Genomic DNA, 26,051 nt, shown 5'->3' on the forward strand with positions numbered 1-26,051 from the left:
CATATCCGAAGCACAGCAGCTGTTAGGATAACTTATTTTTTTACAAGAAAAAAATCAGTTGCACAATCTATTTTTATATCAAAATGACAACATGAGCCATGGTCGTGGTTTCTGTGGCTGGTTTGACGGTTACAAAAACTAATTCGTTGATTAATAGTCAGCATAACCCCCTTCTTAGCAGTAATAATTAAACGATTAACACATTCAACACAAGTGCGCAGTTGACTCTACAGCGGATCGACTACATGACTACTGAAATATATAGATGATTATTGCCGGAGATTTCGCAAATAAAGTTTGTAATACAAAGACGAGAGATGCCTACTTCTTTAAATACGGTAGAGTAGCAAAAGGCAAAACTTAAAACATGAAACATAAATATAATTTCAATAGCCAGTTTTACTAAAATAGACCTAATGGAACAAGAGAATCAACGAGCGAACACTTACTGTACGGCCTACCAATACAAAAAAACAACATTATATAAAACATGTATTATTACACTACATTGTATATTAATTAAGTTAAGTAGAACGAATCTATCAAGAAATAATGTTATGCAGGCGTACTAGTTAGTACGGTATTAAACGAAAAAGTGACACAATATTTAAATGTTCAATAAATAGGTCTGAGAAAACACTGAAGTTTAATAATATCCGTTTTTGATTTGATAAATTGAATTGTTGGCGATCATTAAGCAAATGCTATGACTATTTATAATCCAGTTAATTACAACATTAATGTAATTAACATAACAAGATGTTAAACATTAAAGAACGTAATTAACTACTCATTCTGAGGGAAAGATACGGAGCTGTACCGAGACTACGAGTCATTAATGGTCACAAATTAAACCCGGCTTTACTACAAGCCCTTGTTCTCATTAAGTTGTATGTCGGGAGTTCAAATCTAATAGTTCAACTAAAGTGTGGTTCCCACTAAGAGACGCAATGTAAGAACGTACGCACAACGCAAGCGAGTTGACCAATCACAAGCTCTTGTTCTCATTAAGTCGTCGGGAGTTCAATTCCAGTAGTTGAACTAAAGTGTGGTTCCCACTAGAGACACAACGCGAGGACGTACGCGCAACGCAAGCGAGTTGACCAATGACAAGCTCTTGTTCTCATTAAGTCGTCGGGAGTTCAATTCCAGTAGTTGAACTAAAGTGTGGTTCCCACTAGAGACGCAACACGAGGACGTACGCGCAACGCAAGCGAGTTGACCAATGACAAGCTCTTGTTCTCATTAAGTCGGGAGTTCAAATCCTTATCCTAGTCTCAGGGGAAGAGGAAACGGTTCATAAAAAATTAACTCAACTAAACGATAAAGAATTGATTTGAAATAATAATTAGGGTGATTGATTTTGTTCACAGTTCAAATATTTTTTAGGAAAGTGATATATTCGATTCGGAGAGTGAAATTGAATCATGTGTAAACTTAGACCGATATTAAAAGAATAGCCTATAGCATATATTATACGGGCGCGCGCATGATGTCCGAGAAGGCAACGGTTGACCAACTGGTTGATCTGCTGATTTAAGTTAAAGTTGAACATTTTCGCTTTTTCCTTCAGGATGTTGCTGATTGCCATCCTGCTGGGATAGTTTGTATATACTCAAGTACCTAGATAAGGCAGTATATACACATTTGTCGCAGATAGACATACAGCTTATGTTTATTAACGTTATTTTACGAGATGATGAGAGTATCCGACATATAGAACTCAGTAGGGACGATGTGTTTCTGAGCCTTATCCAACTATTTAGGTTCGTTGACCAACTAAGCTTCTATAATCCAAGACTCGTATTGGACTCGTATTGGATTATTTTATACTTCTATACCTTCTTTTTGGACGCAACTATCGAGGACGTACACGCAACTATCGAGGACGAACACGCAACGCAAGTGAGCTGACCAATAAAAAGCGACAGTGTTTCGATGATCCATCGCGCATTGTCGCGTGTGATTGGTCAAATTACTTGTGAGGAACCAAAAGTATAGTAACCAGTATAACTTCGGATTAATATGTGTGAATAGTCCACCCGATTTAATTGGTTCCTGAATAAAAGCGCCATTAGCAGAGTTTTTTTAAGAGTTTTTGCTGAGTGGATAGCGATGATAGATAGATGTTTCGTCTATGCCACATTAAAGTAGGTGGGCCTGACTTGTTGATCATGTCGTATTTGAATTTCTTGGGAAATACAATAAATCATAATGTTAAAAACGAACCTCGTGCCATTTTAGTAAACATTTTAAACGATTTCGAGTTGAATAACCGTTGGTAAAATAAATTATCAGACTATTACATGACTTTAGACAGATGTTTAATAACTATGCCAGGTAATAATCCACGTATGTAGTACCTCTGGGGTGCAGATTGTTCCCCTGAAGAGTGTAGTAGCTCCCCTCGGGTGTGGCACTGTGTCGAAGGAAGGTGTCAGTAACCGCTGGTACGCAGCTCTTAGATCGAGTACGGAGAGAGCATTGACCTAAGTTTGAGCCTATAGAATAATCCATATACCGACTGTGACGTGTTTTCCCCTTACGACTGTGAATTTCTCTTGGTGTGATTATAGGGCTGGTGTTGTTGTGAAACAAACAATAATGACAGGCTATTGCACTCCTGGGAGTCTAGTTGGTGATTGATGGTTTGTTTCCCAGGGTTCTTATCACCATAGGCCTATGCACCTACAAGCGGGTTATGTCAAAACACTATATTAATAAATCAACACAACTAGTTGCACTATACCTCACACACATCTGTCTCAAACAGCCTACACAATCTAAAAAGAAGGAGTACTTTTTATTAAGGTTAGGCAAAAAATGTCGATTCGCCCTGTCGGTCGCGGAGTCTCTAAATGCCAATCGAGATTGACAGTGTATTATAGGCCTACACAGTACTGTAGAAATGATGACGTTCACAGTAGAGAATGATATGCCAATTGCCAATTACAACGGCAGCCAAGTTGATACTTTATCTGCTCCAGATCCGTAGCAAATGATTAAACATTATAATGGTACAATATCAGGGAACATGCTAACCACTTGTATTTGTTGCTTAAAATGAATAGGTCTCTGTCTACACTATCAAACTAGTTTGACAAAAAAAGTGTGATGTGCCCAAATATGGTAGTGATATGACATCGTCATTTCCATATATGGGCACATTACATTGTTTTGTCATAAAGTTCGATAGTGTAGACAGAGCTTTATACAGTTAGTCCAGACTCGGACTAGTCACGAGTTCGATAATGTAGACAGAGCTCTATACAGTTAGTCCAGACTCGGACTAGTCACGAGTTCGATAGTGTAGACAGAGCTCTATACAGTTAGTCCAGACTCAGACTAGTCACGAGTTCGATAGTGTAGACAGAGCTTTATACAGTTAGTCCAGACTCGGACTAGTCACGAGTTCGATAGTGTAGACAGAGCTCTATACAGTTAGTCCAGACTCGGACTAGTCACGAGTTCGATAGTGTAGACAGAGCTTTATACAGTTAGTCCAGACTCGGACTAGTCACGAGTTCGATAGTGTAGACAGAGCTCTATACAGTTAGTCCAGACTCGGACTAGTCACGAGTTCGATAGTGTAGACAGAGCTTTATACAGTTAGTCCAGACTCGGACTAGTCACGAGTTCGATAGTGTAGACAGAGCTCTATACAGTTAGTCCAGACTCGGACTAGTCACGAGTTTTGCTTCTATTGTATCTAAACTTCTATTGTGCAGGACTATCAATTTTTACAATAAGTTACATAATTAAAATATGTAAAGTTGGAAATAAATAATAAGGTTTAATATTGAAACCAAATAGGTTGTAGCATAGAGATATAATATCTCTATGGTTGTTGAGTGTTACAGGGTCAGAGCCATTCCAATAAAACTCTGTACAAACAGGGCGCCCTCTAACCGTCGAAACTTTTCTGTGGACTCCGGCGCGCCGTGCGGATGGCAGATTTTCCCAGACGATATTTCCTATTACATTCCGTAATTCTGTGAATGGAGTGCACTATGTTGAATGTCATACTAGTGTATTGTTTAAATTATTGAAACAAACGTTAGTTTACAGTAAGTGTTTATTATGTTTACAATACATTGCATTTTCCGAAAATTAACGTAAGCGGTATGGCGGTATGACACAAAAACGTTGATTTCCGATATCTTCGTAGAAACAAATAAAACTAAATTTCATAACCTACCGTACTACCGGTAATTGTTCTAAATCAATGATAAAATGACAAGTTTAATGTAACAAAACCGACCCTAAATTGGTCGTTTGATTGACAACTAAAGTTGTACGAAAAACATTTCTTAGAACTAAACCATCCAATATTGCGTGGACGTAGATTTTTATACCAGGATACTGAGAATAATCAATCAAATCCAAAGTAACCGCTGATTTCCGGTCCAAGTAACCCGTCCACACTACCCGTTGTTCGCCTGCGCAATGAACAGAACACTTGTGACGTAAGCACGAGACTGCGTCAGCAGGATTCCCCTGGAATGACCAGGCCTACTTTATCGTTTATTGGCATCGTCTCAAATAGTTTAAATAAAATTAAACATATAACGTTGTTTTACATTTAGTATCATCTGATAACAATTTAAATAAGAACTATTTTTGTTTGTATTATTAGGCCTAGGCCTACTATTAATGAAAACGCACATAAAATATTTTGAAAATAGAAAAAGGGAAAAAAAGAAAGGCCTTGACGAAAGGTTAATCAAGTTCCAAACCATTTTTTTAATCCCCTAAAAGTGAAAAAGTCACGACCAAATTGAACCAGGTCATGGCTGTGAGAAAGCAGCTTTCACCAATATTTATGAATGATACACACAACGTCCCTATTTATTATCAATTTCTATTTATTATTGTTTGTTCGAATGTGAAACCTCTTTATTTACTTTTTCCACGTCATGGATCTGTTAATAATAGGCCTATATTCATACGATACATTGGTAAGACGTAACTGTAGGCCTACATTTGCTTCCTAAGGTAGGCTTACTATATGAATCGTGAATCGATGTTAATCAAAGCATCAAACTCATATAGAGTCATAACAAGAATACTAAATTCTTAACTTAATTTCAACTTAAACTTGATTTTTTTTAAACATTTTAAACCTTTACAATTTTACATATTTTGACCATTGTCTTCTGTGTGCTATCCTCTTTTACTGCTTGTCATAGTACAATGTGTGCAAAAATTGTTCAGGCTTTGGTTACCCTTTGCCTGAATATTAAAACTAAATAGTTAAGTCTACTAATAGAAGTCAGATCATCTGCATGCAAAACCCAATCCACAAAAATGTGTGTTTCGTAAAATGTGTTTGTATCTACTATTCGCACTTTCTACCTCTGAATAACAATCTGTGTATATACTTGCGGTACAATGTCCCTAACAACAAATATAATGATGTTATCATTATAGGATACATGCATTTAATTTGTTGTAAAGATGGCAGGAAGGAACGAGATGGCATGTGGAACGTAGGGACACAATTCTCACAAGTTAAAGACATGTGCATACAGTTTGTTTTGCGTGTTGTTCTTTTCTCTGTTTTCTTTTAAACATCTCACTTTATTTTTTGAAAAGAGTAACAACTGGACATAATGGTCACTGAACTGTAAACTCTTGGTTTTCACATAGTGTATCTTGTCGTGTTAAAGAGATACAATCAGAAGCACATGTTAGGTTATAAAGCACATCTCACTAGCTTAGTTTAACTTACTTTTCTTCCTTCAATTATTTCAAAGTTAATCGGTTTCCATTCGTATTCCGGAATGACCAGTCCATGTCTGAATCGTAATGTGTTCTCTGTTAAACCATTACCCCGGTGGATTCTTTACCCGTTTGTGGATATCAAGGATGAAGACATTAGAACAGCTGAAAGGAAAATTACAACACACTCTAAATTAAATTTTGCATAACATGTGAATTAAGTTTGCTAATTTTTTCCTTTTTCCTAGGGTTAGTTAAAATGATGCCATATTTATTTAACCATCAAAAACAAAACGACACAGTGAATCGGGATTTTTCTTCTCAAATGATTAAATCAACTTTAACAAAAGTCGGGAACAATTATTTTCTTATTCATATTTTGGTAAAGCCGTACTGCTGTATATACTGCTGTTAGACCCTCGTAAAACAAACTTAATTTTTTTATAATAATAATTATAAATAGTACCAATGTTTTTTTCTTTTTTGTGGCGTAATCTACCACATTTATTCGTTCATAATATTACAAATACATATTAACATATTACTCTCTTTTTGGTCATTATTTTTTTGAATTTAGGATACTCAAAGTAGGCCTACCAAATGTATTAATTTGATCCAGTTTTTACACATTTTATCTATTTTTACTCAATGATTTTTATTCATTATGATATGTTACCAATTTATTTTACATTTTATAAAATTAAACTTGTTGAAATAGATCTATCTTCTTTAGGGCTTAAGTGATGGTTTTTATTGCGTTCGGCACCTTTGTTGTGGTTTTGTAAAGAGTCACTTAGATTATTCATTGTAACAGAATTAAGGTCAAATAGTCATTCAAACCAAATTAGTGTAATATTAATGGGATCTACATTTATAAATTGCCCCGATTTCTATATTTATTACACTTGAATAACAATGTAAACTAATGTATTTTGTGCTATTACTAGGACCATTGCACCAATCAAAGGTATTGTTCATTCATTGTGTCATTCCAATATTGCAGGGAATAATTTCGCCAGTGTAGCATAGCAAAAAGCTATACAAAACAACCTTCTTGCTACACATTTCTACAATTGTGTAGCAAAAAATACAATACAAAACTATGTTTCTTGACTAAAAAATTAGTTTGATTAGCAATTTTGCTAAACAAAATTTTCAAATGAAATTTTTCCCTGTATTGCCATTAGCACTTCTTGGATACAATGTAAACTAATGTATTTTGTGCTATTACTAGTACCATTGCACCAATCAAAGGTATTGTTCATTCATTGTGTCATTCCAATATTGCCATTTTGGCACTTCTTGGATAGGCCTACAATGTAAACTACCGTAATGTATTTTGTGCTATTACTAGGACCATTGCACCAATCAAAGGTATTGTTCATTCATTGTGTCATTCCAATATTGCCATTTTGGCACTTCTTGGATACAATGAATAACAATATTAATTTATTTTCACACAGATTTAAGAAAACTTGAGATAAGTTCCTATTAAGGACTTCTGTATTAAATATAGCAAACATTTTGCATTCTCTAAATCCAAATGATCATTTTGTTGTTTTAGTCCATATTATGTTGTACATTATGTTATGGAAGTTACCTCCTGGTTGATGTTAGATTTTGATCAAAATGTTGAATTGAATTAATTTGTTCTAGTTTGCGGTTTAACTATATTAATCGCTCAGATTCAGAGCAGACTATTTAAAATGATTTTGTGTGTTTGGTCAGTCTGTCCAGAGCACCGGCGGTCAGTAACCCTTGCTCATGTGGTCATAGTTAGCAGGGGTGGTTAGTTGTCTTTATCAAATCCCATTTCTCAAAGTATGATCAATGACACTAGTAAGCAGGAATGAAACGCAATTATAGGCCTACAATAAAATAAAAAATAAGACTAATTGGTCTTGATTTGTAGATGAGTAAAACGTATTTTACACGTTGTTTGAATATTGAGTTTTATTGCTACTGTTGTAAGCGGGATTGTAAGCCATGCCGTTGGGTATTTCCTTCGTCTACTCTTCTTCACTAACGCTTTAATTGATTTTGATGTATTCATTATTGACAATAGTAACCTTGATAGAGGTTGTTAAACCTTTTGACACTGCAATAGGTCTATTAAAATACAATTGTTTCCACGATTTAACCTATAGGTGTTTTCAGACACTCTGGTTCAACGCGTTGTATTGTTCTGACTGTCCGCCAGACGGCAGTGTTCTGACTTGCATGCGCTGTTTCGTGTTGTGCACAATGTCGTATAGATACTGTAGTCTATAAGAATGGAGTAAGGTTCTGTTTCTGCTTTGAAAAAATGATTGCCGTATGAATAAATTAACGCCAAATTATTTGCAGAATAAACAGGACATATCACCTACAAACCATGCAGTCGATATCGAAATTATATAAACGGTTTTTTTAGAGAAACAAACTGACTCTAATACGTGTTTCGAAGTTTCGATACATATCTAAATGTGTATCGCAGTGTCGTATGTACGCGTGTCATAGTTTCGTATGTACGCGTGTCATAGTTTCGTATGTAGACGTGTCGCAGCCGCGTCTCTCCCGCGTACCGTTTAACCAATCATGCCTCTTCCTGCCACTTGTTTGTATACAAGGTGATAGAAATCTTAACTTTTGGCATTATGTCCCAGTATAAGGTTTATCGCAAATAGCTTCTACAATGCATGATGGGAAGGGTTTGGGAGCAAACGTCACGACGAGTACGTACGAACAACAAATCACGTACGTACGCGTTGTGACGTTTGCTCCCAAACCCTTCCCATCATGCATTGTAGAAGCTATTTGCGATAAACCTTATTAACCCAATGTATGCACGTTGCATTGTCACACCTTGTATTAAATCCAGGGGCCTATATAAATCCGGGGTATACCCTAGGTGTTTCCTGAAAGTTTTGTCAGTTGCTGGGGTAACTAAAGATTTAGGTTCGATGAACGTTCGGTGAACCATGTATGAGGTCACAAGAACCAGTTTCATTGCGTCTGACCTGAATGCCAAGTCGTTCGATTCGTTCCCCTAGTTTTCTCTCGCTTTTCTCGCACCGTCCCGTGGGGTTACACCAATAAATGTTCAACAGTTGGCCTGGCATGGTTACTCTTCAAATAAAGTATTTTGTATGGCAGATGTGCATGTATTTTAAACAAAGACAGAGGTATGAAAAACAGGATAAAAGATATATATATATAATTCCTTGATAAATGTATCTGTGTAAAAACTAGGCTAACATTCAACAAATAATTTCTATCAATCAAAATATTGTTATGACTGTCATGTGACTTCATGTGAAGAAAAAATGTGATTTGACGTCATATCACTACCATATTTGGGCACTTTACACTAGTTTGATAGTGTAGACAGAGCTTTAAACAATATAAATAAATTAAATTACATAATTTATACTTGAAATTTATTTTCCATTTTCTAACTCTTTAAACTTTAACTTTATTGACTCAATAAAACTGTTTCGAAAGTTATTGGTAAAATGTTGTTGAGAATGTTGACAGTTGATTGGCAGGATAGTCATTGTATGTCAATGAACCTTAATATGAGTACGATGTTACAGGTATTCCACGAGGACAGGTTGCTAACACTCCGCACTACATGAGTGACGTCATATGTCATACGTCATAATATATACGTTTATATCGGAATGTTTGTCAATAAAGTTATTTATCTAAACAATTCTTCAACCAATTTTTGATTAAAATTATTATGAAAACGCAACATCATTTCAAAACCAGAATTTGCAAAAATCATGGATTAGTTTATGTAAAGCTTGGTTCTCACTAGGACGCAACGCATGGACCTACGCGCAACGCATGGACGTACGCGCAACGCATGGACATACGCGCAACACAAGCGATTTGACCAATGACAAGAAGCGACTGTAATCCATCGCTTGTGATTGCGTTGCGTCTCTAGTGGGAACCAAGCTTAAGTGTCTGGGATTCATTGAATCTGTATAGGCTTAATGTATTAAAATGATCATTAATGTGATACACATTTTGAGGGTATCCATTAATTTGCGATTTATTGTCAGTCGAATGCGAATGAAGACACGCGACACGAAAAGACAAGCGCCACCAAGTTTTACTCGCAATGAGGTATGTTGCACAGTAGTCTGGGTTTCAGACGGAGTTTTGACTTAATATTAGTAAATAGATAAATATGTTGGCACATATGGCGTTTCATACCTATACTACACTCGAAAACATCGAAAAACCTCAAATAGACTTGTCATTGAGCTGTAAGGTTAACTTTACTTAGAACCTAGCAAGTCTTGGTTGGCGCATTTGCTTTAGTAATTTCCACAATTGATTTTAGTCTCCCTGACCACAAACTTAAATCAGTGCTGTTGGCTTAAGAATTATGACTCAAAAGTTAGTGTCGTTGCATCTGTTGAATTCTTCAAATAAATTGACGTAAGATGTAAGAACATCCATACTCGGTTAATATAGGATACAAGTAAACGGCTGACACGCCATGTAGGACATTCAATCCTGATACAACGGTCATTCAGTGTTATTCCACATGATGATGCCGGTTACCCATGGAACGCCGTTTTCGCAACATTTCGATGATATATTTCATGACACGATATGTGAATGAAATGCATCGATATGAATTGAATGACGCGATATGAATGAAATGGTTTGAATGAAATATTTGAAACTATTGGCGGCGTATATCATTCCCACCGCGCTCTCTTGGTAGCTTGACCGGACCTCTCCACATCTGAGTTTTTTTTCCCTACTAAATGGATCCAAGCCCAGGTCTGTTAGGATTCTTTGTAAAGGGTCCATATTGATGACAGCGGTTGGAGAGAGGAGAAGAGGGTACCAAGGCTTAAGAGGTTTAGAAAAAAAAGCGTGAGTGAGAATGGCATACGCCGCCAATATAAGTTTGACTTTTCAAAGCATTTCATTCAAAAGATTTCATTCAAAACATTTCATTCAAATTAATTCATTCATCGCGTACAGTTCATATTGATTTCATTCACATATCGCGTCATTTCAAATGTTGCGTAAACGGCGTTCCATACATACAAACCTCTATTACATTCAAATCGGTAAACGTAATAGAAAGCCTTTGCCAGTATGGTTCCGATCTTAATTTAACTTGTCAATTTTAGCGTACACTCAACTCTCAATTAGACCCGATTATTTTATGAACTTAATAAAAACGAAAGCGTTCGTTGGTATTCATAATTGTGGATATAAAACGTGCACAATACACAGCATACCTAACAACACGAAAATTAAATAAACCACACAAATGAAAGGGATAGGATTTTAAACAGCATGTCGCACAACATTGTAAAACTAAAATTAATAAGCTAGACAATGGAATATAAAACTACAAACATGTTTTTTGTTTTAAATCCAAATTTCACTTAATTTTAATATGTGAAAACGTGAAGTTATGCGTTCCGTAATATTTGCTTTTCGCTGTAATTTATTAATTCATGAATAATAATAACCACAACGTTTATTTTTTAATTTTTTTTCAAATTTCTTCAAAAATGATAATTTAGGAATTTTTTTATATATAATATAACGGTAGAAGATGCAATCGTGTATCTATCTGGATTATTACCATGATAATTTAACAAGGCAATATTCAGAGTTAACAAAATGAACTTTCTAACATTTTTAAACATTAATACGTGCCACTAGAGACGCAACGCAAGTACGTAAGCGCAACGTAACAGATTTTGACCAATCACAAGCGGTAGATTATTATTATGTTGCTTGTCATTAGTCAACTCGCTTGCGTTGCGTCTACGACGTCGTTGCATTGCGTCTCTTGTCGGAACCAAGCTTTATAAGCAACTCAGCAATAATGCTTTAAAATCAAAGAAAATAAAAATGTGATAACCGAGTGTCGAACTCTTCAACTAAACCTGCATATCGCATTCGTCATTTTGTCAGACTCTAGTTATTCACTCGGTCACATTATATTTAGCCAACGAACGAGGAAAGATCACAAACAAATCAATTAGGCAAAATGCGTATAATGATGAAGGATAGATCAAGTCAGTATCCGGACCAACCCTGTCAATGACATTTGTAATTGCCCTGTTCTACTTCTAATGTTAGTAACATGTAATCCAGTGGCGTAACGCAGAGGCATGAGGCCCTGGTTCAGGAACCCGAAGTTCCCCTTCACCGCAGGAGGCCTAAGGCGTTTTTAGCCCTTTTTTCGGCATATTTTAATGCTTTTTCCTCTGGGCATTGCTCAGGGGCCCCCCTAAGCTCCGGAACCCCCTGGGTTTAGCCAGTGAGCGCTTATATCCGTTAGCCACTGATCATGGAAGATTATATGGGTTACCAGCGTGTATTACGAGTCAATTAAACCATTGTTTTTAACCCCATGGTTTATGAGTATTACCAATATTGGTAACGTTCGTTGCTGATGACGATATGACGTTACTCTATTTTGTCATCATACTTCTGACCAATAAGATAAAAGTATCCATTACAGTTTTGTTCCACGACTAGTAAATATGCTAATGGATTTTTTACTTTAATTTTAAGCTTTAAGTTTAATAAACAAAAAATGATGAGACTGCGAAAACTTTGTGATGGATGGTCTGTCATTATGATTACTATACGTCAAATGTAGCGGTTATTATTATGTATAGTGATGATGACGAACACAAACAATGAATGAAGGGTCATTGTCGCTATTGACAGAGAACATAGTAATAGTTACCGACGACGACAGAGGCGTTAATTACATTCATTATAGCAATGTTCATAGACACCTCTATAGCGATCGAAATTAGCAATATGTTGATGGTAGAATGAGTCAAAGGTTGATTGACCTCTTACCTATAACAAACATTATAGGCCGTTACAGCATTAGGGTCATCACCGGATTCCTTGTTGACATTGCATCAGAATGAATACGGTATATTCTTACCCGCTGGGTAGCAGGGCTTTCACACTCATACCGCATGTGTGGCCTCCATTGCTACCGTTCATATCGCACATTCAACCCCATGGGAATCTATTTAGCTTCTTTAAACAACCAATTCATTGGCCTGGGTTGTTGATCTGTATTCTAGTGCACAAACCCTGGTTTAAACACGTTCAACTCGGCGATTGTCCCGTTCCAAGTAGTCAAGAGTGTTAAACGCGCCAGGATCGTAACACCTGGCGCGTCAACAAGAATTTCTTAACGCAAAGAAAATATTGTAACGGAAAATAAGTTACGAGAAAGTACGAAGAATGTCGCTTGGTTTCTTTCGCGTTGAGCATTAATTGCACAGGCCAATATTAACAGTTTAAAAGTTCATTGGTTTTGTGTAAACGTCAGAAAACTTCACAGGGGTTTGACGCATACCGCTGGGAAGAAAAATACTAAGAATTATTTCAAACTATGTACATTAGTATGAATTATGACATATGCATTGCCGGTCGGTCGACAGATTTAATCTTTCGTGTCTGTCTCAATGATTTCTTGTGGCAGAGTGTGCCGGCCGTTACACCGTTGACTTCAAGTTTCGCGCGCGTTGAAAGAAAATTGGCGGACACGGGCATTCAACGTACCATTTATACCGTATGTTCCAATGGTATAGGCCCTCAATACCAAGTATCATAACCCATTCCCCAATGCACTTGAAATCGGTCAATGGTACAGAAATGATTAAACGTAGCTTCATAATCTTTCTTAGAAATAGTCCCACCTAATACAACATTCCTTGGTTTTTAACAACTTGTGGGGCCTTAACATTAATTTGTTTAAAGTTCCTCCATTAGGTCCACATACTCATCTCCAAGATAAGTTCATAAAGACGCCAATGTACATCGACACAATCAATTGACATAGGGACGTTTATAATAAGTCTATATAGGTTATAGACAGCATTTCGACTTAAATATTTATAAAGAATATTTTTGTATATTTATTGATTTTCATATAACTGGAAAAATATAACAAAATAATTACAGATGTTTGGTGACAAGTCTAGCCCACTTTTTGTCATAACTTGCTGTTTTCTATTTTTATGTAGAAAATATGTTTTATACAAAATCTTATTTGTAGCTGTTCTAATTTTGGTGCAATTTAAAATGATCAAATAGGCCTAGACGTAGCCTACGTGAGAAGATTTACAAAAAATCGCATTAAAAAGTACTGAACCATTAAATGATGTACTTTGCATTAAATTAACATCCCTTTTTTCGGAATTTCACAACCACAACCGATACAAAGTCGAGGACTTACGTCAAGTTAAGTTAACATTATATTTCGAATAGGTGCTACTTTAATCCCACTCAATGTAGTGACTAACTGTAGGCCTAATTAATGTGAATAGGCCTGGCTACCATTTTGAATTGAAATTCGCGCTCATACATGCATCGATACATTTTCCTGGAACAGCAATGCTTGGTTACATATCTGTAGGCCTTAAGCAGTCGATCATAATTGTTTTGAATTTTTCTCAACCTAAAGTAAAATGTGGATAAGAAGAAGATCGTGTCTGATTGTACACTTTTTCATATTCGTTTTTTAAAATATTGTTTTTTGACCAAAACCTCTTAATCAGATTTTGGATCCGCATTATACTCGCATTCCATTTCTCGTTTTAAATCTATTCGATTAGGGAAATCCCCTCATTGTATTGGTGGGATTACCATTGATGTCATTCACCCCGGTACCACGTGACAAAATACATCAACATCAGCCTTTCGATAGTTTTGTTGTGAAATTCAAATGTTACTTCTTCCCATGTAGATAGTAATCTTATCATTAAATCGCCATGTTTGCTCAGTTCTCTTTAAAATTATTATTTTTAACATAAGTTAATACATTGTGGTTCCTTCAAATTGTAACTAATTCCTTGAATATACCATTGATCTCATTGGCTCAGTGGAAACATCTAAACATAGGCTATAACAAGCAAAAAAAGGGATATTTCATTGACATTTTTGTGTAAAGCTTTCTATAGAAAAACATTAGGCGGTATATAAAAAGCAAACATTATTATTAAATAATTGCATTTACAAAAATATCGACTTGAAATCAATTCCAGAGGTCATTGAATGGGAAACTACAGCCCGTACATTATGTACTTTTTTACGATCTTCTGTATATGTATTTTAATAAAAGTATATCGGGTGTTGAACCGAGCCAGACGCATAAATATTTCATCAATAGCACACAGTTTAAAAGTGTTTGTGTTTGAAATTTATTGGATCTATAAATAGTAACATGCGTGCATTTAGTAAGTTTTGAATTTAGATATACATTGTACTAGAGCTTGCTATTAATATAAATATAAATACGGTAGTCAACAATCAATGATGTATTGGTTCCCACTAGGACGCGCTACAAGGACTTACGCGCAATGTAAATAAGTTGCACAATCACGGCGAGATAGATCATTCGTCGCTTGTGATTGGTAAACTCACTTACGTTGCGTGATACGCACTCACGTTTTGTTTGATTGGACCAATCTTAATTAAACGAATGCTTGGCGTAGGTGATGACAAATAGCTTGTCTCTTGTAATCGACGAAAGAATGTTTATCGGTGTTTTTAAACATTCAAGCCCTCTGACACCCCAGACATTTCTTGATTTTGGTAATTTGTTTCCCTGACACTCCTTTCCTTAAAACCTGTAAAAGACAGGTGGAACAAAGCGTGCATGGAAGTTAGGTGGTCTGAATTTCCAAGTTATCAAAAACATCAACATGGAATCATCGATCACAGACTGAATAGACATGACGTGAGAAGCATGTAGTTGAAAAGTGTAAAATCTAATCCACAGCGCATTCAGACAATATTGTTTGTGGTATGCGCTATATAAATACATTGACATTAACAATAGAGCATTATTTTCGAGACGCCTACCCCATGATTAGAGTGCTGTATAAACAAGGCCAGTTCGTGGGCACTGAATCCTCCCACCTCCCCAAAAAAATTGACTTTAACTTTGCTTCAACCCATTAGAAAAAGTGCAAATATAAGCAATGCACTTTGACATTTGATCATGATGAATATCTTATTTTGACCTACATTCTGCGATATCAAACCACATGTTTATTCATCTCATGTTTTCTTTTCTTCCGAATGACAAAATAATGATTTTAAATCTTATGTTTGATCACATTTGACCTTGGCATTGATCGAGTGTGTTATGTTGACCTATGTGACCTTAGCTGGGTTTTTACGTCAACTTTTATTTACAGCACGTGTCTTACAACCCTGGGATACTATGTTCTTATCTGCTGCGAATGTCATACCGTATTTCGATGCCGCCGCACGTTAAATATTACATGACAATAATAAACGTTGTGACCTTCCGGACATTACCTAGGGTCAACAAACTTCTTTCATGCTTTCGAATCTTGAATTTCCAGCGGTTTGACGTCAATGTTCGTAGTAAAGTCGGTTACGTCATGTGTTATATTATACGTGGTTTTTTTAAAAGGAATTGTTACATAACAAAACCGGTGCAATAATTCTGCGGTAACTTTGTGAACATTATACCCGACCAGCGCATATACAGGATAATGTCTTAAGTTTATGTCTAAGTAAACAAACAAGTCTCGCGTGTCATCTACAAGTAGAATTGCGATAAAGCTTATTTCAGTATCTGTTTACATAAATTGATAGTGAAATTAGCTGCTGTGGTTGTGATAAATGCTCCTTGATAATCAGAATCAAATAAAATAGGTCATACGCTGCAATCGAGTCCAAGGTTACTCTGTATAAGCGGCGGTCATCCCCTACAAATTGGAATCCCTTCACCTCGTATAAAGTTTACAATATAAACTCCGCGGCATCGCGTGCTCGTCTTTCACCTAGCAGTCATCCAATAAAAACCGCGAGAATCTAAACTTCGCATGTTCGATGTGCAATAGCAATCATTCGCAGGGATAAGCCTCTCTAAACTGCGCATGTTTATCTGTACAAAAGTGACCATTCCCTTTAAAAAAATGGAATACTGGCTCCCAACTCGTATACAGTTTATACACGAATCTAGACTGTCTAAACTCGATGTTGGATTACGTATGTATTTTTGAGCACTCACTTGCCCTACTAGGCTACATGTATTTTATTTGGGGTTTAGAGTTATTTCTGCAGCAAAACGATGTTTATGCGTTTCCGTCACTGAGACTCGTCGTAGATGACGAAAAAGCGATCTTGCAACGCATTCAATCTTTCAGTATTATTTTATATATAGGCATTTTCAGCACAAGCTCTGCTTTTTAAAAACAGTGCTTCCTTCATTTTTTCTGTATATTGTAAGATTTACGTTAGTTTATGATGTTATTTTGATTGATTGATTGATCCATCTATCAATGTTTTGGTATCCCGGCATACATACCCATTACAATTTAATAAAATTAGGCTTACTAAAAATGTAGTTATATCATTAGACCTACTCATACAATATTCTATTACCCACAATTTCATCAACGTCCTACTACTATACGTTGTGGAATACTTGAACCGCTAACCAACAAGGCAATCTATTGGTTTGCCTTGATATAACAATAACGTGTTATCAATGTCATTTATAACAATTGTGTCCAGGTACCGAATGACTGCTGCAGCTTTAGAGTTCGTTGACATCAAATATGATACGAAGGTCAGTAAAATAATTATTTAATGGGCCATTACCACTATTCTTGTCTTTTTTTAACGCTCACACGCAAACACGGCGGAAAGTATAAACCTTCAATCGTTATACGTCACTCTTTCGCCTACTGAAAATTCTATTTTCTGCACCGCAGGTGTATCGTGGGGTTCCGTACGCCCTGGTCTAAAGCTCTGTCTACACTATCAAACTAGTGCGATGTGCCCAAATATGGTATTGAAATGCCCAAATATGGTAGTGATATGACATCATCATGTCCATATATGGGCACATCACATTTTTTTTGTCACATAAAGTTTTATAGTGTAGACAGACAAAGAACACCAGTTTAACGTTTTCTTTTAGATTTACTTTTCTTCTATAAACAATCGTCGTTCCTATATCCAGCCATTTGAGGTTTTTCTTGCAAGCGCATAGGATGATCTTTTGCTTGTTGTGTTCGCATTAAACAAAAATTAACTATTCATCATACTGTATATAAAAATGATATTACATCCGTTGTATATTTAAAAAAAAAAATGTTTTATCATTTTGGTGAAACACTTGAACCTTACCTTTATCAGGATTTGGCTGAACTTTTGTACTTTACGTTTTGTTATGTCTTACTACTCTATGACAATATAAATGAAATAATGAAAATGAAATTAAACGAGTTTGAGTTTTTGCCATTTTGTATGTGTTTTGTTTTCTTACTGATTTCATTGTGTCCCCCTTTCTCTTAATTTGTTGGAGTCTTTATTTGGACTCTTAACATTTGAACTGAAAAACATTGAACTTGAGTACGTATAACAAATACAAATTTCGTGGGAGAAAATATAATATTTGAACAAAAAATGTACTGGTATGCAGTATGCATAAAGCCGATATTGTATAATATCAATACAAGCTGTATAATGGTTCTTTATATAGTATGAGGTCGAAGACCGATAAAAAGCATTCAAAGAATTTGTTCACACTTTATCAGAGATACTTTTATATATTTACTTATACATTTGTATTCCAGTTCATCAAACAGTTTCTAGTGTTATTGAACTATTTTATTACAACCAAAATAAATGTATTAAGGCCACTTAGGTTTATTTTCAGTTTAACCGATCTATCGGGTTTCAGCGCAATCCGAGGAATAGCCACATTTGTTGATCCGATAAAAATAGAAACATAAACAACAAATATTTTATGTTTGTTTATATACAAAGTGTAGAATTTTCAGTCAATGAAATTACGTCGAATTAATGTAAGTTTTATGTAAGTTAACGTAAGTTATGTAAGTTAACATAAGTTATGTAATAAGTTAACATAAGTTATGTAAGTTAACCTAATTTAATGTAAGTTAATGTAACTTAACGTAATTTAATGTAACTTAACGTAAGTTAATGTAAGTTAACGTAAGTAAACGTAAGGTAATGTAAGTTAACGTAAGTTAATGTAAGTTTACCTATTTGGTCTCGGTTTGTACACGAGTGGTTTGTGGTTGCGTTGCACCGTCATCCTGGTGGGGCGCGGTACGATATTACGTCATTTAACTAACAATGATTTTGTCACCAAACCTCACATGTTCTGGTTAGAATACTGAACTCTCACAATTCGCCCCTACATCTGATTTTTTACATTTTACTATCATTGCAACATAAGCAGGGAAGGGTGTAATAAGGCCAGTACGTATTTCCACGTTCTTTATTGTACATTAATGCTTTAGTTCTACATTTCCGTCAAACTTCACCTTTTACAAAATATCTATAACCGTGTTGTGCTGTTCGCGACATCGCTCACATTATTTATGATGTGTTTACCTGTAACGGTACCCCGTAGTGTGAATTAACAATATATCCTAACCATTTATATTCATTGTTTTACGACTGTTTAAGTGGAATTGGTCAATACGGTAATTGAATCGACCATAGAGATTTCTCCATGAATTGACACTCATGACGAAAAAGTTTTTTTTTTGTATTATGTTATTGATTGATATTAGTTTAATAATTGATTATTGATATGACTTATTGATTGAAATAATGACTTCCGTTTATTTAAATTTTAAATCATCCATTATGTACAATGTCATGCGCATTTATGACAGTAGTGACGTCATTTAATAAAACTATCATTGCGTTCGAGCATTATGCCTGTCCCATCGGGGTGGTTTTGTCTGCTGTTTAATATGCTTATAATTAGGCCTAGGTCTAATGCTGCGACTGGTCGTATCGCCCACATGTGTTATTTTAGAATTGATTGCAATATTTTGAATCAATTCTATCCCGATATGATTACAAGTTTGATAGTTTGTAACCTTTTTGTAATTGCTAAGGGATTTAAAATAATCCTGTAGCATACTTTTGTTTACGAGGCTGAACAAAAATAGATAAAACACTCAATTAATAATGATCCGATTGATAATAGCTTTACAATCCCAGATTTTAGACTTCATTTTGTTAAAATGGTTTAGTTGGTTTTTTGTTGCTATTAATATTACCGTCTGTACACACTTAAAACTAAAGGTGCAATAAAAGGTACAAACCTATAAAAGGGTGCTAATTTGCGCCTTTTTCTCATAAAATGGTGCAGAGTTCATAAAAGGTTTATTTTTGCACCTTTTATATCGAAAAATGCAGACAAGTATAAAAAGGTGCAGAACTGCACTGCAAAGGCCCAAGTAGGCCATGGTGACTGTGTGACAAATAAGACCTATTAGATTAATGAACGCTTCTTGATATGTTTAACTTAGGGCTTCTAAAAGCTTAAAAGGTGATGATAAGGACAATTTTTTAGAATGACATTATTGTGGTAAGTTAAAACAAAAATAAGAAAGATTAATAATAATAGATAGGTTTGTGGGGACAGCTATCGGAATTCGAACAAATCTTTTTTTTACGGAACATTAGAAAGTCGCTGGCTTGTAACTGAAAATTAAAGTTTAATACCTTTAACATGATACATTCAAAGGTTCAACTGGGCACCCTATAAGGTTTAACATCAGTTAAAAGGTGCATAATAGCACCTTTTTGTACAATTTTCGTACCGTATGCGCACGCAAGATGTCTGTAAACAATTGTTAAAATATTGAATTTCAGAGGTTATTTACTCTGGTTTGCTTAAGTCTAGAATAAGTAAACTTTTCTTTCATATTTAACAATATTATTAGAATATCTAATATCATAATGTAGGCATCTGTTCTAAATTTATTTGAAACAGGAATTGAACAATAATTTTAAGCGCGTGCGGTTGTTAAACATGCAGTTTGAATTGAGGAGTTTGCGCCCAAAAAATCAGGCTATAAAATTAAACTAGGCCTAGCTCCCACACCTCTCCAGTGTAGGATAGCTGTTAAAAGTAAGTAACGAAGCTTTATAGGCATGTAGTTTGGTTGTTTTTATTAGATTAATTATTGTATAGGCCTATAAGCCTAGGCTAGGCCTAAAACTTAAAAATGATAGCTAAATAAATAAATATGGCTAGCTAGAGGCCTCCTACCTAGTAGCCTATCTAGGCGGCCTCTATTAGGCCTAGGCCTAGGCTAGGTTAAGCCTAAAGTAGGCAGTCTAGAGGCCTACTTAGCCTACAGTAGCCTTTCGGGCGGGGGCTAGTCCTAGACCAGGCCTAGCCTACTTACCTGGGTCTAGCTAGTAGGTTAGGCATAATAGGCTAGCTATGCTAGGTTACTAGGTAGGCTAGGCCTAGACCTTAAACTTAATTAAAAGCAGTCCTAGGCCTAGCTAGCCGGCTATGGCCTATAATTAATAATAGGCCTAGCTAGGCAGGCCAAGGGCCTAGTTATTAATATTAGTTATTACAGTAGCTGGGTATTATTAGGCCTAGTAGGCCTATGTTAAATTCTTATACACATTATCATTATTTTTAATTATAGTTACAGCCTACATGATGTCATGGAGGGATAAAATAAGTTTAAAACATGAAAGAGCACCTCTGCTCTAATCAGCAGCAATAAAGATGTTCAGAAAAGGAGAAAGAAATGTGACCACATGTACTGTAATACTCTAGTATATAGGGCCTACTATACTACGAGCTGAGGAAAGGGAGAGGAACATACTTTAAAGTATGTGAAGCATGTGGTCAAGGTAATTTGACTTTAAAAATCAGAACAATGTCAATAATGTATTGTATGATGTTGTCATATTAATGATAATATTAATATAATAGTTTCCCTTCCTATTTCATGCTTTTTAGGAAAGTACATAATCAGGTGAAAATGTTCGGAAAAGGTGAACCAGACATCAAGAACACTGTTTCAGATATATGGGGATAACAAGAAAATACTGCCAAAGATGTCATCATTAGATAATTTTAACAATAGGCCTATTGTTGGTTTGAGAAGAGATGGCCACACTCTATTTAAGGTGCAGAGACTGGTAATTGCCATCCATTAATTCAGCAGTTGAATTGAATAATGTAATGTTTTAAAGTTGAATAAAATTATACAAAGCTTAATCAATATTTTTTGTATTTTAGTGATTTTTATTTGTGCACCTTTTTAACAGAAATTTGAATCTTAGAGGAGCATTATTGAACCTTTTATTAGGGTGTAAAGTTGCACCTTTATTTAGAGGTTGAATTTTGCTCCTTTGGGGAGCTGCTATTGTTGCATTTAGTTTGCACCTTTTAGGGTAGAAAATTACACCTTATATGGTGCAAATGTGAACTCCAAAGGAGCATTATAGCACCCTTTATCAGGGTTCAAAATTGCACCTTCCGTCAAAGGTGCAGTTGTGCACCTTAAAGGGAGCTGCTATTGTTGCATCGGTTTGCACCTTTTTAGGTAGAGATTTGCACCTTTTTTTTTTAGTGTGTACAACTTTTCTGGATGATGAGACCCGACGGTAAACAATTCTGATTCTATCGGATCAATTACCAAACGATAACCGTTTCGTGACACCTGATTAAAAATACACAAAAGGGTTTACGTTGAACGTCCGAAATAGTCTCAGATCGGAAGTAATCTTGTAATGTAAATGAAAAAAAAATTATTGTTTACTCAAAATTCATGCTTGTTTTGACGGTTCAAGAGGTTTATGACGCTGAAAATATGAAATTTGAATCCGAAGCGAACAAATAGTTGATTCTCACAAACATGATGTGGTGTACTGTGAGCTGGTGAGCCAAAGTTACAATAAAAGCACTTGAAAGTTTAACAAAATACACTTGCTACTTAAAGTTTGTTCACTCAAAACCATGTTTTTTATATTGGGTGCTTAATTCATAATTACTGTTTTTGGTATTTGTCTTGTTAAGTGAACTATTGAACAAGTTTTTATAAGAGGAGACAAGACGGCGTCACACTTAGTTGATTCTTAAGTGTCTGGTACATTGCATTTGACAAAACCTCACCAAATTTCATTTTTTGAAAAACTTTTTTAATCATTGGCAATTACTGTAGCAATGATTAGGCCTAGTGTATACGAAGCGTAAACTAACTCAACATGAATTAGTACAGTATATCATGAGGATAAATTTGTATTAGTTTGTAAAATACAAATTAGTTTTCCAACATGGTTATACTTTCTGCTTTTAGTCTACATTTTCTGTTGCTTAAGAATGTTAATTTTTTATATCCAATCGACTTCATTATTGACTTAATAAGAAAATTGCCAGAAGGTTGTGAACTTTCAGGCCATGGGATGGAGAAAGTCAAATGTCAGTGAGAGACGAAACACACTTTGCAGTTAAAACTGAAATTGGCCCAGCTTTGTGATACTGAGATTGGATTCAGGCGGAAAAGACCGGAAACACAGTAGTTGGACATTGATCGAAATCGCGACAACATTCAATTGGTCGAAAGAAAGCGACAAAAAAATTATATGTGTATGCGGGAGAAAACACACCTGCCGTGTTATTAACGAACAAGCTCTAGACGTTAAGTTTGCCGTTTGAAAAATAACTCACAGGGAAAAGCCGCTCCCGAATAATAATATTAATTAAACAAATATAACACGTAACATTTGATATTATACTGTCATACATTCTCCGATATTTGTTGATACGAACAAGTTTAACAAATTCTGTCCAGTGGGAGACCTTTTTATTTAGGGGGTATATTGATGTTGTTACCGGGACATACACTGGTTCAAACATTCACCGTGGCTCATTCCCCGATGGAGGTACCATCGGGTCCCAGAGCACGCCAATTGGATCCTTTCTATGGAGTAAAAACATCCCATAAATAATAGCTCTTCCGCTGGAAAAGTCTACACACATGGTTCTTATCTAATATCAGCATTTTGGTTGACCCAAAATTATAAAAGTCACCACAAAAATTATAATTGAACACGCTGTGCTTCGATTTTATGTAGAATAATTAAACATTTTAAACCAATAACATATACACATAAAAGTGATTTTAAAATTTATTACCTAAAGTTATCGACGTGTTTGGTGAACTCTAAAGCTTGCTTCCCACTAGTGACGCAACACAAGAACGTAACGCAACGTAAATGATTTGACCAATCACAAGCGATGGATTATTCGAACGGTGGCTTGTCATTGGTCAACTCGCTTGCGTTGCGCGTACGTCCTTTCGTTGCGTCTCTACGAGCGCGGAATCCGTGTCTAAAATTGTCATATTCGCCGTTATTTAAACTGTAGCCTCTTAATATCTTGTTCATTTCAACGTATGATGTTAGATCAGCTATGAATGCTTTATTTAAACCTGATATTTCTAGGTGTTACTACGACACAGGGTCCTTGCAATGACCGTAGTGCGTTAACCCCAAGATGGTCAACATGTCCAATGAAACAGTCGAAGCCCGAGGCTGGCGTGCTTCTGACCATACTCGGACAATAACCCGCATTCATATCAACTCTGTAAATAAGTGGTTATTTAATAATATAAAGCTTGCTTATTTTTTAAGCAGAATTTACTAAATTTTTAGGAAGAAATTACACTACGCTACGGTTACACTTACACAGTTTCTCTCTTTTAAGTTAAATTAAGATATATTATAGTTTTTATATTAGCAATCTAGAACAATCCACGTAACACAATGTAACACATGCATAATACACGGTAATGAATGCCAGTAGGCTTATATTTATAACTTGGCTGTCAGCCATACAACAACATTGTTATGAATTATGAGTCACGTGACGTTATGGCCACCAGATCAATACCCTTTTGTGAAAAAATATTAAATAATTTTTTTACGATAATCATAATTTCCGGCACGGTTAATTGTGTTTTGATCATAAAAATATAACTGGATTAATTTTCTTGTGATGATTAAAATCTGCTAATAAAGGAAATGATATTATATATACTTCTAAAAAATATGACAATCCAATATGTTTTATGATATATTTAGCAGAGGAAGAAGACTAACCCGGGGCGACAGATGAGTTCTGTTGTCATTAACAAAACCCCTGGAGCCTTGTGTTGCTGTCCGAGTTCGATAACCGCTTAACTTCCATGTTCTATATTTTAGAATTTATTGATAGCACTGCAGTACTAGATACATCAGTTCTTTTAATTTGGTAAAGGTTAATATACTGTAAGCATATGTTTATTTAAATTGTATTTTACTGTGTTGATGTATTTATGTGCAAAGTAAAACTGCTATAATTATGCTAATTTAACAAGATCTGTGTCAATTATTAGGATTATTATGGTGTTGGTAATATCGTTTTTCTCTACTAAGCACGCAGCCTGGAAAAAAGAATGTTTTGGATGTTGTTTTTATTTAGTTCATGGTTTTTACACATAATTGTATCACAGTATAGGTACGGTAGCCTTTATTCAGCGTTGGTGTTTTTTCTTTGTTTAATATATCATTTTTAATTATCAAAAAAATATATTGATTCATTCATTTATTCTTTAATTCTTAATCATTGCAAGCTCTTAGAATAGAATGCACAACAATATAATACAACCCACAGAACAGTACTTCTTATTCTGTGAATTCCTCGCTGAGGATCGGATGACGTCACGTACAATTTTCTTATAAATGCGTAGCCCAGTTATACCCAGGATTTCCCGTGACGTCATATTCGTCGTTGCTCGTTTCAGATTTGCCTCGGGCACTCGCTGACTATCGACAAATCTCCCGGGGGATTTGTCCGATTGAGTTGTGTAATTGTCTTGTTGCAACTAATATTAATATAATAATATAATTTTTTTTTTAGAAGACCCTTGAGTTTTCATATAAATTAATTAATCAAAATGATCAGATAAGTAAACCATCCAATCGGCAAGTGCATACTTAATTTCCTAAGGTATAATTTTGTGGGGTAGGCCTACGCTGCCACTGGAATATGCATATTAGTTTATATCCTATACGTTAAAATCTAATAAAGCAATTATTTGATTAGGAATTTCCGATGATGACGACACAGGTGAAGTGTAATTTGTGTGGTTTCGATCATTGACACTTTGTTATTTTACATTCATTTAAACAAATTTAAAATAGATGCTAGTCCCTTTATTTATCCTTCCAATCTATTGTTGAGCAAACTAAATATTACCCATCAACACTATTATTCATAAACCTTTCACAATCTTGTTTGTAAACACAAATAAATATCATACTCTGTGGATCAGTATAAGTTTTAGGGTTCAGTTCATTTACTTGTAAATTTACCGCAGAGTTGTATGTATCATAATTACATAATGCATTTCTATATTAAAGTAAGACCTATATTCGGTTATTTGTTTGGAAATCAGGAGGATAATTGGTTTTTAAAAAATGACAGATATTCTGACATG

At 35.3% G+C, this 26,051-nt stretch overlaps 1 protein-coding gene and 1 long non-coding RNA gene across 2 annotated transcripts in view; both read left to right on the forward strand.

Moving 5' to 3' along the window:
• LOC140056743 (1,25-dihydroxyvitamin D(3) 24-hydroxylase, mitochondrial-like) overlaps positions 1-26,051 on the forward strand; it is a 50,724-nt gene that overhangs the window by 11,339 nt on the left and 13,334 nt on the right. The window lies entirely within an intron of this gene.
• On the forward strand, positions 20,404-22,134 carry LOC140057012 (uncharacterized). Its single transcript, XR_011846854.1, has 3 exons — positions 20,404-20,671; positions 21,207-21,417; positions 21,527-22,134. It is a non-coding gene; the product is annotated as an uncharacterized lncRNA (long non-coding RNA).

The sequence above is a fragment of the Antedon mediterranea genome, chromosome 8, assembly GCF_964355755.1.
Source record: "Antedon mediterranea chromosome 8, ecAntMedi1.1, whole genome shotgun sequence".
Classification (NCBI taxonomy): Eukaryota; Metazoa; Echinodermata; class Crinoidea; order Comatulida; family Antedonidae; genus Antedon; species Antedon mediterranea.